This window comes from Ovis aries, chromosome 2 (assembly GCF_016772045.2).
Source record: "Ovis aries strain OAR_USU_Benz2616 breed Rambouillet chromosome 2, ARS-UI_Ramb_v3.0, whole genome shotgun sequence".
In the NCBI taxonomy this organism is placed as follows: Eukaryota; Metazoa; Chordata; class Mammalia; order Artiodactyla; family Bovidae; genus Ovis; species Ovis aries.
In genome coordinates this window covers 36,388,084-36,405,082 of record NC_056055.1, presented here as the reverse complement: position 1 = coordinate 36,405,082, position 16,999 = coordinate 36,388,084, and the positions used below count along the sequence as shown (strand labels likewise).

At 39.7% G+C, this 16,999-nt stretch overlaps 1 protein-coding gene and 1 long non-coding RNA gene across 11 annotated transcripts in view; one reads left to right on the top strand and one right to left on the bottom strand.

Moving 5' to 3' along the window:
* The window catches only part of FRMD3 (FERM domain containing 3), a 416,578-nt gene that overhangs the window by 161,344 nt on the left and 238,235 nt on the right, over positions 1–16,999 (bottom strand). The gene's annotated exons all lie outside the window — the stretch shown is intronic.
* Positions 4,505–7,866, top strand: LOC132659156 (uncharacterized). The gene is made up of 2 exons (XR_009599165.1): positions 4,505–4,964; positions 7,380–7,866. It is a non-coding gene; the product is annotated as an uncharacterized LOC132659156 (long non-coding RNA).

Here is a 16,999-nt window from a genome sequence, read left to right as displayed (position 1 = left end):
TGGAAAATTCTGAAAGAGATAGGAATACCAGACCACTTGACCAGCCTCTTGAGAAATCTGTATGCAGGTCAGGAAGCAGTGGTTAGAACTGGACATGGAACAACAGACTGGTTCCAAATAGGAAAAGGAGTACGTCAAGGCTGTATATTGTCACCCTGCTTATTTAACTTCTATGCAGAGTACATCATGAGAAACGCTGGACTGGAAGAAACACAAGCTGGAATGAAGATTGCCGGGAGAAATATCAGTCACCTCAGATATGCAGATGACACCACCCTTATGGCAGAAAGTGAGGAGGAGCTAAAAAGCCTCTTGATGAAAGTGAAAGAGGAGAGTGAAAAAGTTGGCTTAAAGCTCAACATTCAGAAAACGAAGTTCATGGCATCCGGTCCCATCACTTCATGGGAAATACATGGGGAAACAGTGGAAACAGTGTCAGACTTCATTTTTTGGGGCTCCAAAATCACTGCAGATGGTGACTGCAGCCATGAAATTAAAAGACGCTTACTCCTTGGAAGAAAAGTTATGACCAACCTAGATAGCATATTCAAAAGCAGAGACATTACTTTGCCGACTAAGGTCCATCTAGTCAAGGCTATGGTTTTTCCAGTCGTCACGTATGGATGTGAGAGTTGGACTGTGAAGAAGGCTGAGGGCCAAAGAATTGATGCTTTTGAACTGTGGTGCTGGAGAAGACTCTTGAGAGTCCCTTGGACTGCAAGGAGAGCCAACCAGTCCATTCTGAAGGAGATCAACCTGGGATTTCTTTGGAAGGAATGATGCTGAAGCTGAAACTCCAGTACTTTGGCCACCTCATGCGAAGTGTTGACTCATTGGAAAAGACTTTGATGCTGGGGGAGATTGGGGATAGGAGGAGAAGGGGACAACAGAGGATGAGATGGCTGGATGGCATCACTGACTCAATGGACATGAATCTGAGTGAACTCTGGGAGTTGGTGATGGACAGGGAGGCCTGGCGTGCTGCAATTCATGGGGTCGCAAAGAGTCAGACACAACTGAGCGACTGAACTGAACTGATATATATATATATATATATATATATATATAATCACATCTTTATCCATTCATCTGTTGGTGGACACTTAGGTTGCTTTCATATCTTAGCTTCTGTAAATAGTGCTTCAGTGAACACTGGAGTATATATATCTTTTCAAATCAGTATTTTTGTTTTCTTTAAGTAAATATCCACAAGTGAAACTGCTGAATCATATGGCAATCTCACTTTTAACTTTTTGAGGAATCTCTTGTGTTTTCCACAGTGGCTGTACCGATAAACATCTCCACCAACAGTGCATGAGATTCCCTTTTTCCATATCCCCATCAACACTTTGTGTTTGTTATCTTTTTTATTACAGTCATTTCGACAGATGTGAGGTGATGTCTCACTGTGGTTTCAATTTGCATTTCTCTGATAATTAATGATTTTGAGTAGCTTTTCACGTGTCTGTTGGCCATCTGTATGTATTCCTTGGAAAAATGTCTATTTAGGTCCTCTGCTCACTTTTTAATCTGGTTTGTTTTTCTGATGTTGAGCTGTATGAGTTCTTTGTTTATCTTGGGTATTATCTCCTTATTGGATATCTTTGCAAACATATGCTCCAATTCAGTAGGCTGCATTTCATTGACAGTTTACTTCACTGTGCAAAATTTTTTTAATTTAATACAATCCATTTTGTTTATTTTTGCTTTTGTTTCCCTTGACTGAGGAGATAGATCCAAAAAATACTGCTAAGACTGATGCCAAAGAGGAGTTTTATAGTTCCAGGTCTTATTACATTTAAGTCTTTAATCCATTTTGAATTTATTTTTGTGTATGGTGTGAAAAAGTAGGACAGTTTGATTCCTTTGCATGTAGCTGTCTAATTTTTCCATCACCATTTATTGAAGAGTCTATATTTTACCCATTGTATATGATTGCCTCATTTGTTATAGATTAGTTTACCATATAAATGTGGGTTTATTTCTGGGATCTCCAATCTGTTCCATTGATCTATGTGTCTGTTTTCATGTCAGTACCATACTGTTTTGATTATTATAGCTTTATAATATAACTTGAAATGAGAGCATGATATCTCCAGCTTTGTTCTTTCTTGCAATTATTTTAGCTATTCAGGGTCTTTTGATTCTATACAAATTTTAAAATTATTTGTTCTAATTCTGTATAAAATATAATTGGTTTTTTGATAGAGATTGTGCTGAATCTGTAGATTACCTTGGGAAGAATGGTCATTTTAACAATGTCAGTTCTTCTAATCCATGATAACCCTATAACTTGCCATTTGTTTGTGTTGTCATCAATTTCTTTTATCGATGTCTTATAGTTTTCTGAGTGTAGGAATTTTAGCTTTTAATTTTTTCTCTGTATTTAATACTTTTCAATGCAATTATAAATGGGATTGTTTTATTAATTTCTCTGATAGTTTATTGTTAGTATAAAATAACACACCAGATTTCTGTATGTTAATTTCATATCCTCCAATTTTAAAGAATTCATTTATTAGTTCTAATAGTTTTTTCATGGTGACTTTGGGATTCTCTATATATAGTATCATGTCATCTGCATTCAGTGACATTTTTCTTCTTCCTTACCATTTTTCTTTTCTTTTATTTCTTTTTCTTGTCTAACTGGTTTGCTTAGGACTTGAATAAAAGTGGTGAGACTGATTATCCATGTGTTGTTCCTACCCTTAAAGAAAAAGTGTTCAGTTTTTCACTGCTGAGTACAATGTTAGCTATGGGCTTGTCATATATGGCTTTTATTATGTAAAGTATGTTTTCAATATACCCACTTTGTTAAGAGTTTTTATCATAAATAGAATTGAACTTTTATCAAAGTTTTTTCTGCATCTATTAGGATGATCATATAATTTTTATTATTCAATTTATTAGTGTGATGTATCACAATGGTTTACAGATATTGAAAAATCCTTGCATGCCTGGCATAAATCCCACTTGATTGTGGTACATGATCCTTTTAATGTATTGTTGAATTTGGTTGCTAGTATTTTGTTGAGGATTTTTGCATCTGTGTTCATCAGTGATACTGGCCTGTAATTTTCTTTTTTTCTGGTGACTTTATCTGGTTTTGGTATCAGGGTGATGCTGGCCTCATAGAATAAGTTCAGAAGCATTCCTTCCTCCTCAATTTCTTGAAATAGTTTGAGAAGAATAAGTATTAAATGCTTTGTAGAATTCTCCTGAGAAGCCATCTGGTCCTGGACTTTTATTTGTTGGGAGGTTTTTCTTAATTACTGATTCATTTTCATTATTGATAATTGGTCTGTTCATATTTTCTATTTCATACTGATTCAGTGTTGGAAAATTGCACATTTCTAAGAATTTATGCATTATTCAGGTTGTACATTTTGTTGGCATATAATTGGTCTTCAGTTTCGTTCAGTCACTCAGTTGTGTCCAACTCTTTCCTTGTTTGTTTTTTTTTTTTTTTTTTGGCATCTTCACATGGGTAATGTTCACTTTATTTTTTTTACATTAATTCAAAGTATATTTTTTTTAATTTTAAAATCTTTAATTCTTACATGCATTCCCAAACATGAACCCTCCTCCCACCTCCCTCCCCACAACATCTCTCTTCCAACCCCATGAAATGCAGCACACCAGGCCTCCCTGTCCATCACCAACTGCAGGAGTCTACCCGAACCCATGTCCAGTGAGTCAGTGATGCCATCCAACCATCTCATCCTCTGTTGTCCCCGTCTCCTCCTGCCCTCAATCTTTCCCAGCTTCAGAGTGTTTTCCAATGAGTCAGCTCTTCCCATCGGGTGGCCAAAGTATTGGCGTTTCAGTTTCAGCATTGGTCCTTCCAATGAACACCAGGACTGATCCCCTTTAGGATGGACTGGTTGGATCTCCTTGCAGCCCAAGGGACTCTCAAGAGTCTTCTCCAACACCACAGTTCAAAAGCATCAATTCTTTGGCACTCAGCTTTCTTTATAGTCCAACGTTCACATCCATACATGACCCCTGAAAAACCATACCCTTGAGTAGATGGATGTTTGTTGACAAAGTAATGTCTCTGCTTTTTAATATGCTGTCTAGGTTGGTCATAACGTTCCTTCCAAGGAGTAAGCGTCTTATAATTTCATGGCTCCAGTCACCATCTGCAGTGATTTTGGAGCCCCCAAAAATAAAGTCAGCCACTGTTTCTGCATCTATTTGCCATGAAGTGATGGGACCGGATGCCATGATCTTTGTTTTCTGAATGTTGAGCTTTAAACCAACCTTTTCACTTTCCTCTTTCACTTTCATCAAGAGGCTTTTTAGTTCTTCTTCACTTTCTGCCATAAGGGTGGTATCATCTGCATATCTGAGGTTATTGGTATTTCTTCCAGCAGTCTTGATTCCAACTTGTGCTTCATCCAGCCCAGCGTTTCTCATGATATACTCTGCATATAAGTTAAATAAGCAAGGTGACAATATACAGCCTTGACGTACTCCTTTCCCTCTTTGGAACCATTTGTAGGGAACAAGGTATAAGGAAGGTTGAGAAGTGCTTGCAAACGAGACTCTCAACCAGGGCTGAACATTCTTGCAAACGAGATGTTCAGCTAAGAATCCTCTGTTTGTTCCCGTGGGAAAAGAACATTTCTTGCACACAAGGATGTTTCTCTGATTCCTCAAAAGGAACAGACCCAGGGACAAAACGGATTCTAAGTTGATAAGGAAGTTCCCCAAAACAAAGTCTTAGCTGCAGTAAATAAGCCAAGGTAAAGGTTATCTCGCCCTACGCCTGCGCACTGTATAGTCGCTGAATTATGGTGTTTGGCAACTTGCCCTGTAGATTGTTGTGCAAGGGATATAAAATAAAGCAGCTGTAAGAAGCGAGTGTTAAAATACAAAGATTCAAACCACTCTGCAGTGTTGGTGTTTCATTCCGTCGCCAGCATCTGGCGCCCAGCGTGGGGCACGAAGGAACCGAAAGGGTGAGCACCCTGGGGCAAAATGCTGAAAGGGGGACTTTCGGGGAAATAGAGAAAAAGAGAAGAGAAAAAAAAAATCTGAAAGGGTGAGCACCCCGGAGCGAAACGCTGAAAGGGGGACTGTCGAGAAAAAGAAAATGACGGGAATTCCCCGTCTTTAAAGTCACAATATATGGAGCTGGTTAAGGGGCTCCTGCATTCTATAGGAATTAAAACGTCTGCTCACCGCTTGAGTGAGTTGTTCTGCCTTATAGAGCAGCATTGCTATTGGTTTCAATATCAAACAGAAGTACAGCTGAATTTGAAGGAATGGAAAGTGGTGCAGGAGTTAAGAAGGCAGCATCAAAAAGGAAATGTGATTCCTTTAAGGCTGTGGACTCTATGTAGCGCTAAAACGCAGGCTTTAAAATTAATGGCTGCTGATAGTGAGGCCACCTCATGTTATCTTGAGGAGAGGGCTTCACCTCGGCCTCCGCCCAAACCTCCGGATGATAGTATAAATTCATCCACTGAGACAGATAGAGATGTGAGTTCTGGGGAGGATTCAAATTCCGTAGAGGCAATGACTACTGCCTTTCGGAAGGTTTTATCAAATAAAAAACAAACTTCCGAGGCTGTTAACCCTTCTGCACCACCTTACGCATCCCTATTTCCAGTAGCTGCCGACAAGGCTGAGGTAGGAAGAGAGAGTCAATGGTTTTGGAAGTACGGGACAAAGTATATTTTGGGAAATGCTTATTAATGACTCTCGTCCTTTAATGTCACTGATTATTGAAGATAAACAGTTTGAAGGATTAGTGGATACAGGAGCAGGTGTTTCGGTTATTTCTCTCCAGCAGTGGCCTAATGATTGGAAAAAAGAAAAAATTCCTTTTGTTTTAACAGGCTTAGGATCTATAGCAGATGTGTGGAAAAGCGCTCAACCTTTGTCGTGCCAATTGTCTAATGGAAAGAAAGTATTTATTTCTTTTTACATTGTTAATATACCTATTACTATCTGGAGAAGGGATCTTTTATTTTCTTTAGGAACAACGCTCACCATCTTGTTGGAAAACTTGTAGCCACTGCTGATTCCTCGAGCTCTCCCATTGAAATGGTTAACTGATGTCCCTAAATGGGTTGAGCAGTGGCCGCTTCCAAAAGTGAAGCTCGAGGCTTTAGAACAATTAGTAGAAGAACAGCTTCAATCTGGCCATATTGAATCTTCCACGTCTCCTTGGAATTCTCCTGTTTTTGTCATTAAGAATAAATCTGGTAAATGGAAAATGTTGACTGATTTAAGGGAAGTTAACAAATGTATAGAACCTATGGGAGCTTTGCAATTAGGTCTCCCTTCTCCTGCTTTGATTCCACAGAATTGGTCTTTGATGGTTTTAGATTTGAAGGATTGTTTTTTTTAATATTCCTTTGCAAATAAAAGATAGAAATAAATTTGCTTTTACTATTCCAGTGTATAATCCTGGGCAGTGTCAGGTAACCTTACTATATGGATGGGAAATTTTACTTTAAATATTAATGATCCTAAGGGGCCATTTCAAGTTCACTTGCATATTAATAAATCTTACTCTGCTATAGCATGTGTAAAATTTCCTTATTCTTTACTGTATGGGCAATGGATTTGGAATGAAATTCTGGGAGTTATATCATGTTCTGACTGTAACTTGACTCAATGTATAAATCGTTCCTGGTGGGAAAATGTTGAAAACAAGATGGTCCATTCCAGTAATTACTCTTTGGTCATTGTGAAAGCCTGGACTGAACTTTAGTTGCCTGTTCATCTTACTCGACCTTGGTCGGACTCTTTTGCTGTCACTCATCTTGTGAATGCTGTACAAACTCTTCTCCATCGATCTCGAAGAATGCTGGGCATTGTCATCGCATCAGTTCTCACCGTGGCTTCAGTAACAGCAACAGCAATGGTAGCAGGTCTTGCTTTGCATCAGGGCATACAGACTGCTGATTTTGTCAGGGAGTGGGATAAAGATGCTCATTTATTGTGGCAACAATAGCATGATTTGGATGTTCAATTGGCTACTGATGTATTGAATTTACAACACACAGTTTCCTGGTTAGGAGATCAAGTGACTGTGTTAGCTACAAAGAGTGTGTTAAAATGTGATTGGAACTCATCTCACCTATGTGTAACCCCTGTTCCCTTTAATATGAGTGAAGGTTGGGAAAAGGTGAAAAGGTCTTTAGTGGGACACCAGAATTTAACTGCTGAAATCATGGAACTGGAACAAACTATACTGTCAACTTTTAGTAAGACACTGCCTGATATTCTTGGTTCTGATATACTGAAGAGTTTTCAAAAAAGATTAGATAACCTTAATCCTTTAGGACCTATATCTACATTGTTAACAACATCCTTTGTAAATACTTTGTTAATTGTTGCTTTATGTTTTATTGCTTTTATAGTCTACCGGCGCTGACAAAAAGGGAAACAACTGAGAGAAGAAGCTTTGCGTATTCAAGCGCTTATTCAGCACCTACAAGAAAAGAAAGGGGGAGATGTAGGGAACAAGGTATAAGGAAGGTTGAGAAGTGCTTGCAAACGAGACTCTCAACCAGGGCTGAACATTCTTGCAAACAAGATGTTCAGCTAAGAATCCTCTATTTGTTCCCGTGGGAAAAGAACATTTCTTGCACACAAGGATGTTTCTCTGATTCCTCAAAAGGAACAGACCCAGGGACAAAACGGATTCTAAGTTGATAAGGAAGTTCCCCAAAACAAAGTCTTAGCTGCTGTAAATAAGTCAAGGTAAAGGTTATCTCGCCCTACGCCTGCACACTGTATAGTCGCTGAATTATGGTGTTTGGCAACTTGCCCTGTAGATTGTTGTGCAAGGGATATAAAATAAAGCAGCTGTAAGAAGCAAGTGTTAAAATACAAAGATTCAAACCACTCTGCAGTGTTGGTGTTTCATTCCGTCGCCAGCACCATTCTGTTGTTCCATGTCCAGTTCTAACTGTTGCTTCCTGACCTGCATACAGGTTTCTCAAGAGGCATGTCAGGTGGTCTGGTGTTCCCATCTCTTTCAGAATTTTCCACAGTTTATTGTGATCCACACAGTCAAAGGTTTTGGCATAGTCAATAAAACAGAAATAGATGTTTTTCTGGAACTGTCTTGTGTTTTCGATGATCCAGCGGATGTTGGCCATTTGATCTCTGGTTCCTCTGCCTTTTCTAAATCCAGCTTGAACATCTGGAAATTCACGGTTCATGTATTGCTGAAGCCTGGCTTGGAGAATTTTGAGCATCACTTTACTAGCATGTGAGATGAGTGCAACTGTGTGATAGCTTGAGCATTCTTTGGCATTGCCTTTCTTTGGGATTGGAATGAACACTGACCTTTTCCAGTCCTGTGGTCACTGCCGAATTTTCCAAATTTGCTGGCATATTGAGTGCAGCACTTTCACAGCACCATCTTTCAGGATTTGAAATAGCTTTACTGGAATTCCATCACCTCCACTAGCTTTGTTCGTAGTGATGCTTCCTAAGGTCCACTTGACTTCACATTCCAGGATGTCTGGTTGTAGGTGAGTGTGAGTGATCACACCATCATGATTATCTGGGTCATGAAGATCTTTTCTGTACAGTTCTTCTGTGTATTCTTGACACCTCTTCTTAATATCTTCTGCTTCTGTTAGGTTCATACCATTTCTGTCGTTTATTGAGCCCATCTTTGCATGAAATGTTCCCTTGAGATCTCTAATTTTCTTGAAGATATCTCTAGTCTTTCCCATTCTATTGTTTTCCTTGATTTCTTTGCATTGATTGCTGAGGAAGGCTTTCTTATTTTTCTTTGCTATTCTCTGGAACTCTGCATTCAAATGGGTATATCTTTCCTTTTCTCTTTTGCTTTTTGCTTCTCTTCTTTTCACAGCTATTTGTAAGGCCTCCTCAGACAGCCACTCTTCTTTTTTGCATTTCTTTTTCTTGGGGATGGTCTTGATTCCTGTCTCCTGTACAATGTCATGAACCTCCGTCCATAGTTCGTCAGGCACTCTGTCTATCTGATAAATCTATTTCTCACTTCTACTATATAGTCATAAGTGATTTGATTTAGGTCATACCTGAATGGTCTAGTGGTTTTCCCCACTTTCTTCAATTTAAGTCTGAATTTGGCAATAAGGATTTCAAGATCTGAGCCACAGTCAGCTCCTGGTCTTGTTTTTGCTGACTATATGGAGCTCCTCCATCTTTGGCTACAAAGAATATAATCAATCTGATTTTGGTGTTGACCATCTGGTGATGTCCATGTGTAGAGTCTTCTCTGTGTTGTTGGATGAGGGTGTCTGCTATGACCAGTGTGTTCTTGGCAAAACTCTATTAGCCTTTGCCCTGCTTCATTCCGTATTCCAAGGCCAAACTTGCCGGTTACTCCGGGTGTTTCTCGACTTCCTACTTTTACATAACAGCCCGATATAATGAAAAGGATATCTTTTTTGGGTGTTAGTTCTAGAAGGTCTTGTAGGTCTTCATAGAACCATTCAACTTCAGCTTCTTCGGCATTACTGGTTGGGGCATAGACTTGGATTACTGTGATATTGAATGGTTTGCCTTGGAAACGAACAGAGATCATTCTGTCGTTTTTGAGATTGCATCCAAGTACTGCATATCAGACTCTTGTTGACTATGATGGCTACTCCATTTCTGCTAAGGGATTCCTGCTCACACTAGTAAATGTAATGGTCATCTGAGTTAAATTCACCTATTCCAGTCCATCTTATTTCACTGATTCCTAGAATGTTGACGTTCACTCTTGCCATCTCCTGTTTGACCACTTCCAATTTTCTTTGTTCATGGACCTAACATTCCAGGTTGCTATGCAATATTGCTCTTTACAGCATCGAACCTTGCTTCTATCACCAGTCCATCCACAGCTGGGTGTTGTTTTTGCTTAACTCCATCCCTTCATTCTTTCTGGAGTTATTTCTCCACTGATCTCCAGTAGCATATTGGGCACCTACCAACGTGGGGAGTTCATCTTTCAGTGTCCTATCTTTTTGCCTTTTCATACTGTTCATGGGGTTCTGAATACTGAAGTGGTTTGTCATTCCCTTCTCCAGTGGACCACATTCTGTCAGACCTCTCCACCATGACCCGTCCTTCTTGGGTGGCCCCACACAGCATGGCTTAGTTTCATTGAGTTAGACAAGGCTGTGGTCCATGTGATCAGATTGGCTAGTTGTCTGTGATTGTGGTTTCAGTCTGTCTGTCCTCTGATGCCTTCTCTCAGCACCTACCATCTTACTTGGGTTTCTCCTCCCTTGGACGTGTTGTATCTCATCACAGATACTCCATCAAAGTGCAGCCACTGCTCCTTACCTTGGACGTGGGGTAGCTCCTCTCAGCGGCCGCCCCTGACTTTGGACATGGCGTATCCTTGCGGCCAACTGTTATGATCCCTTGTATTTCTATTGTGTCCACTGTAATTTCTCTTCTTTCATTTCTGATTTTACTTATTTAGGCTCTTTTTTTTTTTTCTTGATGAGTCTGGTTTATCATCTTTACAAAGAACCAGCTCTTAGTTTCATTAATTGTTTTCATTGTTTTTCTAGTCTTCATTTCATTTACTTCTGCTCTGATGTTTATTATTTCTTTCTTTCTTTTAACTTTGAGTTTTGCTTGCCCTTTTGCTAGTTCCTTAGACTTCCCTGGTGGCTCAGACGGTAAAGCATCTGCCTACAATGCGGGAGACCCAGGTTCAATCCCTGGGTTGGGAAGATTTCCTGGAGAAGGAAATGGCAACCCACTCCAGTATTCTTGCCTGGAAAATCCCATGGTAGGCTACAGTCCATGGGGTTGCAAAGAGTCAGACACAACTGAGCAACTTCACTTTCACTTAGATATTTTAGATTGTTTGAGATTTTTCCTGTTTCGTGAGGCAGGCTTATATCACTATACAATTCCCTCTTGAAACTGTTTTCACTGTGTCCCATAGATTTTGGATCATTCTTTTTCCATTTTTAAATTTCCTCTTTGATTTTTTTTTTTCACCGACCCATTGGTTGTTTAGTGGCATATTGTTTAGCCTCTACACATTCATTTTTTTTCCAGTTTTTCTTGCAGTTGATTTCTAGTCTTATAGTACTGTGGTCAGAAATGGTACTTGATATGATTTCAATCTTCTTAAACTTACTGAGACTTGTTTGGTGGCATAGCATGTGATCTATCCTGGAGAATGTTCCGTGTACACTTGAAAAAATGTGTATGCAGTTGCCATATATGTATATATGTGTGTGTGTGTGTGTGTGTGTGTGTACACATACATATACTAATATATAGTCCTCTGGTCTTGAGTATAGTTTAAGGCCAGTGTTTCTTTATTGATTTTCTGGCTGGCTGATCTGTCCATTGACGTAACTGGGGTGTTTAAAGTCCTCTATTATTGTGTTACTGTCAGTTTCTCTCTATATATGTTAATATTTATGTATTTAGGTGCTCCTCTATTGGAGCGTGTGTGTGTGGACTCAGTCACTCAGTTGTCGCTAGACTACTCCATCTGTGGGATTTTCCAGGCAAGAATACTGGAGCAGGTTGCTATTTCCTATTCCAGGGATCTTCCCAACCCAGGGATCAAACCAATGTCTCTTGTGTCTCCTGCATTGGCAGGTAGATTCTTTACCACCAGTGCCACCTGGGAACTCCTGTATATTTACAATTCTTCTGTCTTCTTCTTGGATTGATCACTTGATCATTACATAATATCTCCTTTGTCTCTTCTTACAGTTTTAAAACTGATTTTGTCTGATAAAAGTCTTGCTACTCCAGCCTTTTTTTTTTTTCATTTCATTTGCACAAATACTTGTTTCCACCCTCTCAGTGGCAGTCTGTGTGAGTGTGTTTAGATATGAAATGAAACTCTTGTAGACAGGACATATATTGGTCTTATTTTTTTAATCCATTCAGCCACATTGTGTCCTTTGATTGGAGCATCTAGTCCACTTACATTTAATTACTTTTTAAAAATTAATTTTTTAATTGAAAGATAATTGCTTTACAGAATTCTGTTGTTTTCTGTAAAACATAAACAAGAATCAGCCATAGGTATACATATGTCCCCTCACTCTTGAACCTCCCTCCCATCTCCCTCCCCATCCAATCCTTCTAGATTGCTACAGAGACCCTGTTTGAGATCCCTGAGTCATACAGCAAGTTTCCATTGGCTATCTATTTTACATATGGTATTAGAAGTTTCCATGTTACTCTTTTCATACATCTCCCTCCTCCCCTCCGCCTCTGTCCATAAGTCTGTTTTCTATGTCTGTTTCTCCACTGCCGCGCTGCAACTAAATTCATCAGTACTATCTTTCCAGATTCCATATGCATGTGTTAGTATATGACATTTATCTTTCTCTTTCTGATGTACTTCGCTCTGTACAATGGGCTCTAGGTCTGTCCATCTCATTAAAACTGATTCAAATGCATTCTTTTCTTTGGCTGAGTAATATTCCATTGTATATATATATATATACCACAGCTTCTTTATCCACTCATCTGTCAACAGACATCTAGGTTGCTTCCATGTTCTAGCTATTGTAAATAGTGCTGCAGTGAACACTGGGGTACACGTGTCTTTCAGTTTTGGTTTCCTTGGGTATATGCCTAGGAGTGGGATTGCTGGGTCATGCAGTGGTTTTATTGCTAGTTTTTAAAGGAATCTCCATACTGTCTTCCATAGTGGCTGCATCAATTTACATTCCCACCAGCAATGCAAGGGGGTTCCCTTTTCTCCACACCCTCTCCAGCATTTATTGTTTGTAGACTTTTTGATGATGGCCATTCTGACTGGTGTGAGGTGGAATCTTATTATAGTTTTGATTTGCATTTCTCTAATAATGAGCGATGTTGAGCATCCTTACATGTGTTTGTTAGCCATCTGTATGTCTTCTTTGGAGAAAAGTCAGTTTAGGTCTTTTCCCCACCTTTTATCATTGCAGAGTTGACTATTGTGGGCATGCTCATAGGAAAGGCTGGTACCCAGCACAGTTGGCTGTCAAGCCCTGCTTCATTGGCTGCTAGTCCACAGGTAGGAAGGGCCAGGTCTCAGTACAGCTGACTATGCAGAGTCCTAAAGGGTCCTGCAGCTGGTGTGAGCCTGTAGGTAGGCAGGCCTGGGTATCAAGAAGTCTGGCTGCAGGATCTGGGGTGGTGGGAAAGGCTGGGTTCTGAGGCACTAGCTGCAGGGCCTAGAGGGTCCCCTGGTTGGTGCCAGCCCATTGGTATACAGGTAAGCCCCCAGTGCTAATAGGTTAGAGAAGGGCTCCAAAATAGTGCTTGGCAATATATTAATATTGTGATAGAATATATATATTGTCCTTGTGATAGAATGAGCTTCCCCAAATGGCTGCTACCAGTGTCTATGTACCTAGCAGGAGTCCCAATTGCCTCTGCCTCTCCAGGAGGCTCTCTAAGATCAGCAACTGGATCTAATCCAGGATCCTTTCAAATCACTGCCCCTGTACTGGGATTTGGAGTATATGAGATTTTATACTCATATAAAATGCACCATTTAAGAGCAGGATCTGTTTCCTATATCTCTCTGGCTCTCCCATATGCAAGCCCTGCTTATCTTCAAAACAAAATGTTCTAAGGGGACCATCTTCCTGGTGCTGGGAAACCTGGTATGGGGCTCAGGGTCTTCATTTTTTTTTAAGTCTAAAAACAAGTTTTATTTGAAAAAAAAATTTTGAATAAGACTATAAGGTAAAATATCTACCAAAACAAATTTGCACACTCTTTAAAGACAACAAAATCTAGACATTCAACAGTATAATACTCACAATATCTAACATCCAATATAAAATTACCAGATTTGCAAAGATGCAGGAAAATCTGACCCAAACCAGAAGAAAATTCAGTCAGTAGAAACAGCCATAAATTCTATAGACAATGTAATTAGAAGACAGTTATTTCAAAACAGCTATGGTAGAAATAAAAATAGCTAATATACCTAAAGAATGCATTAACATAAAGAGGAGAGAGATGAAAGATACAAAAGTAACCAAATGAAACTTCTAAAGCCAAAAAACTCTGAAATAAGAAATTTACTGAATGAGGTTTCAGTTCAGTTCAGTTGCTCAGTTGCGTCTGACTCTTTGCAACCCCATGGAATGCAGCACGCCAGGCCTCCCTGTCCATCACCAACTCCCTGAGTTTACTCAAACTCACATCCATTGAGTCAGTGATGCCATACAACCATCTCAGCCTCTGTCATCCCCTTCTCCTCCCACCTTCAATCTTTCCCATCATTATGGTCTTTTCAAATGAGTCAGCTCTTCACATCAGGTGGACAAAGTATTGGAGTTTCAGCTTCAGCATCAGTCCTTCCAATGAATATTCAGGACTGAGTTCCTTTAGGATGGACTGGTTGGATCTCCTTGCAGTCCAAGGGACTCTCAAGAGTCTTCTCCAATACCACAGTTCAAAAGCATCAATTCTTCGGCGCTCAGTTTTCTTTATAGTTCAACTCTCACATACATACATGACTACTGGAAAAACCATAGCCTTGAATAGATGGACCTTTGTTGGAAAAGCAATGTCTCTGATTTTTAATATGCTGTCTAGGTTGGTCATAGCTTTTCTTCCAAGGAGCAAGCATCTTTTAATTTCATGGCTGCAGTCACCATCTGCAGTGATTTTGGAGCCCAAAAAATAAACTCTGTCACTGTTTCCACTGTTTCCCCATCTAATTTGCCATGAAGTGACAGGACCAGGTGCCATGGTCTTAGTTTTCTGAATGTTGAGCTTTAAGCCAAATTTTCACTCTTCTCTTTCACTTTCATCAAGAGGCTGTTTAGTTCTTCTTCACTTTCTGCCGTAAGGGTGGTGTCAACTGCATATCTGAGGTTATTGATATTTCTCCCAGAAATCTTGATTCCAGCATGTGCTTCATCCAGCCCAGGATTTTTCATGATGTACTCTGCATATAAGTTAAATAGCAGGGTGACAATATACAGCCTTGACATATTCCTTTCCTGATTTGGAACCAGTCTGTTGTTCCATGTCCAGTTCTGACTGTTGCTTCCTGACCTGAATACAGATTTCTCATACATATTCCCATCTCTTGAAGAATTTTCCACAGTTTGTTGTGATCCACACAGTCAAAGGCTTTGGCATAGTCAATAAAGCAGAAATAGATGTTTTCTGGAACTCTCTTGCTTTCTCAATGATCTAGCGGATGTTGGCAATTTGATCTCTGGTTCCTCTGCCTTTTCTAAAACCAGCTTGAGCATCTGGAAGTTCACGGTTCACGCTTGGAGAATTTTGAGCATTACTTTACTAGCATGTGAGATGACTGCAATTAAGATACCCTATATAATTTGAATAAAGGTAAGAATATTTACAGACTCATAACTAGAAATATGTACCAGAAAACATATAACAATAAACAAAGGGAGAAGTTGGTAAAAGGGTATAAGCTTTTAGTTATAAGAGGAATAAGGTCCAAGAATTCAAGTATAACATGGTGACTATAGTTGCACTGTATTATATAATTGAAATTCGCTGACAGTAAAACTTAAATGTTCTCACTACTCCCCCCAAATAAAGGTAAATATGTGAGATGATGAATATGTTAACTAATTCAAAGGGGTGGGGGTTCCTTTTACAATGAATATGTATACCAAACCATCCCCGCCATACACTTTAAACTTCTTGAAGAAAATCTCTACAGTTGTGACTATCCTCCTGTTTTTGGATTGCTTCCCCTGGATGTGACCATTCTGTGTAACCGCCCCTTCTACCTGTCACATTGTGGTTCTTTCCTTGTATCTTTAATCGTGGAAGGTCTTTTCTCCATCAGCTTGTTTTCATAGATAGCTGCCCTTTAACAGTTATAATTATGATGTGCCCACAAAAGAAAGTGAATTCAGGGTCTTCCTACTCTGCATCTTCTCAGAAGTTCTTCCTTATTTCTGCATTTTGACCTGAACAAGATGACCAGTTCATGAACTGGTTCCTCCTTGTCACTAAAATTATAATATCTCAGTTGGCTAAGTGATTTTCAGACTGCAACCTCTGATCAGGTATCCCATTCCTTCTGAAGAGAAGACATCAGGTGTATGTAGATAGAGTCATTGGCAAGCAATCATTTTAGTTAAACATCATATTCTGCTTTCTTCTGAAAGAAAATGACAATTTCTCAAAATCTGTCAGCATTAATACCTTGGACCACAATTAAATTACTGACAACAATTCTGGTTCTCAAGCTGTTATGATAGTGATGTATTCTTCGTAACTTGAATACCCCAAGTCTTTTCCTGCAAAGCCAGGTTACTTGTCCATCAGTTCAGTTCAGTTCAGTTGCTCAGTAGTGTCCGACTCTTTGTGACCCCATGAAACGCAGCACGCCATATTTCCCTGTCTATCACCAACTCCCGGAGTTCACTCAAACTCATGTCCATCGAGTCGGGGATGCCATCCAGACATCTCATCCTCTGTCGTCCCCTTCTCCTCCTGTCCCCAATCCCTCCCAGCATCAGTCTTTTCCGATGAGTCAGATCTTCGCATCAGGTGGCCAAAGTACTGGAGTTTCAGCCTCAGCATCATTCCTTCCAAAGAACACCCAGGATTGATCTCCTTTAGAATGGACTGGTTGGATCTCTTTGCAGTCCAAGGGACTCTCAAGAGTCTTCTCCAACACCACAGTTCAAAAGCATCAATTCTTCAGTGCTAAGCTTTCTTCACAGTCCAACTCTCACATCCACACATGACTACTAGAAAAACCATAGCTTTGACTAGATGGACCTTTGTTGGCAAAGTAATGTTTCTGCTTTTGAATATACTATCTAGGTTTCTCATAACTTTTCTTCCAAGGAGTAAGCGTTTTTTATTTTCATGGCTGCAGTCACTATCTTCAGTGATTTTGGAGCCCCCCCAAAATAAAGTCTGACACTGTTTCCCCATCTATTTCCCATGAAGTGATGGGACCAGATGCCATGATCTTCGTTTTCTGAATGTTGAGCTTTAAGCCAACCTTTTCACTCTCCACTTTCACTTTCATCAAGAGGCTTTTGAGTTCCTCTTCACT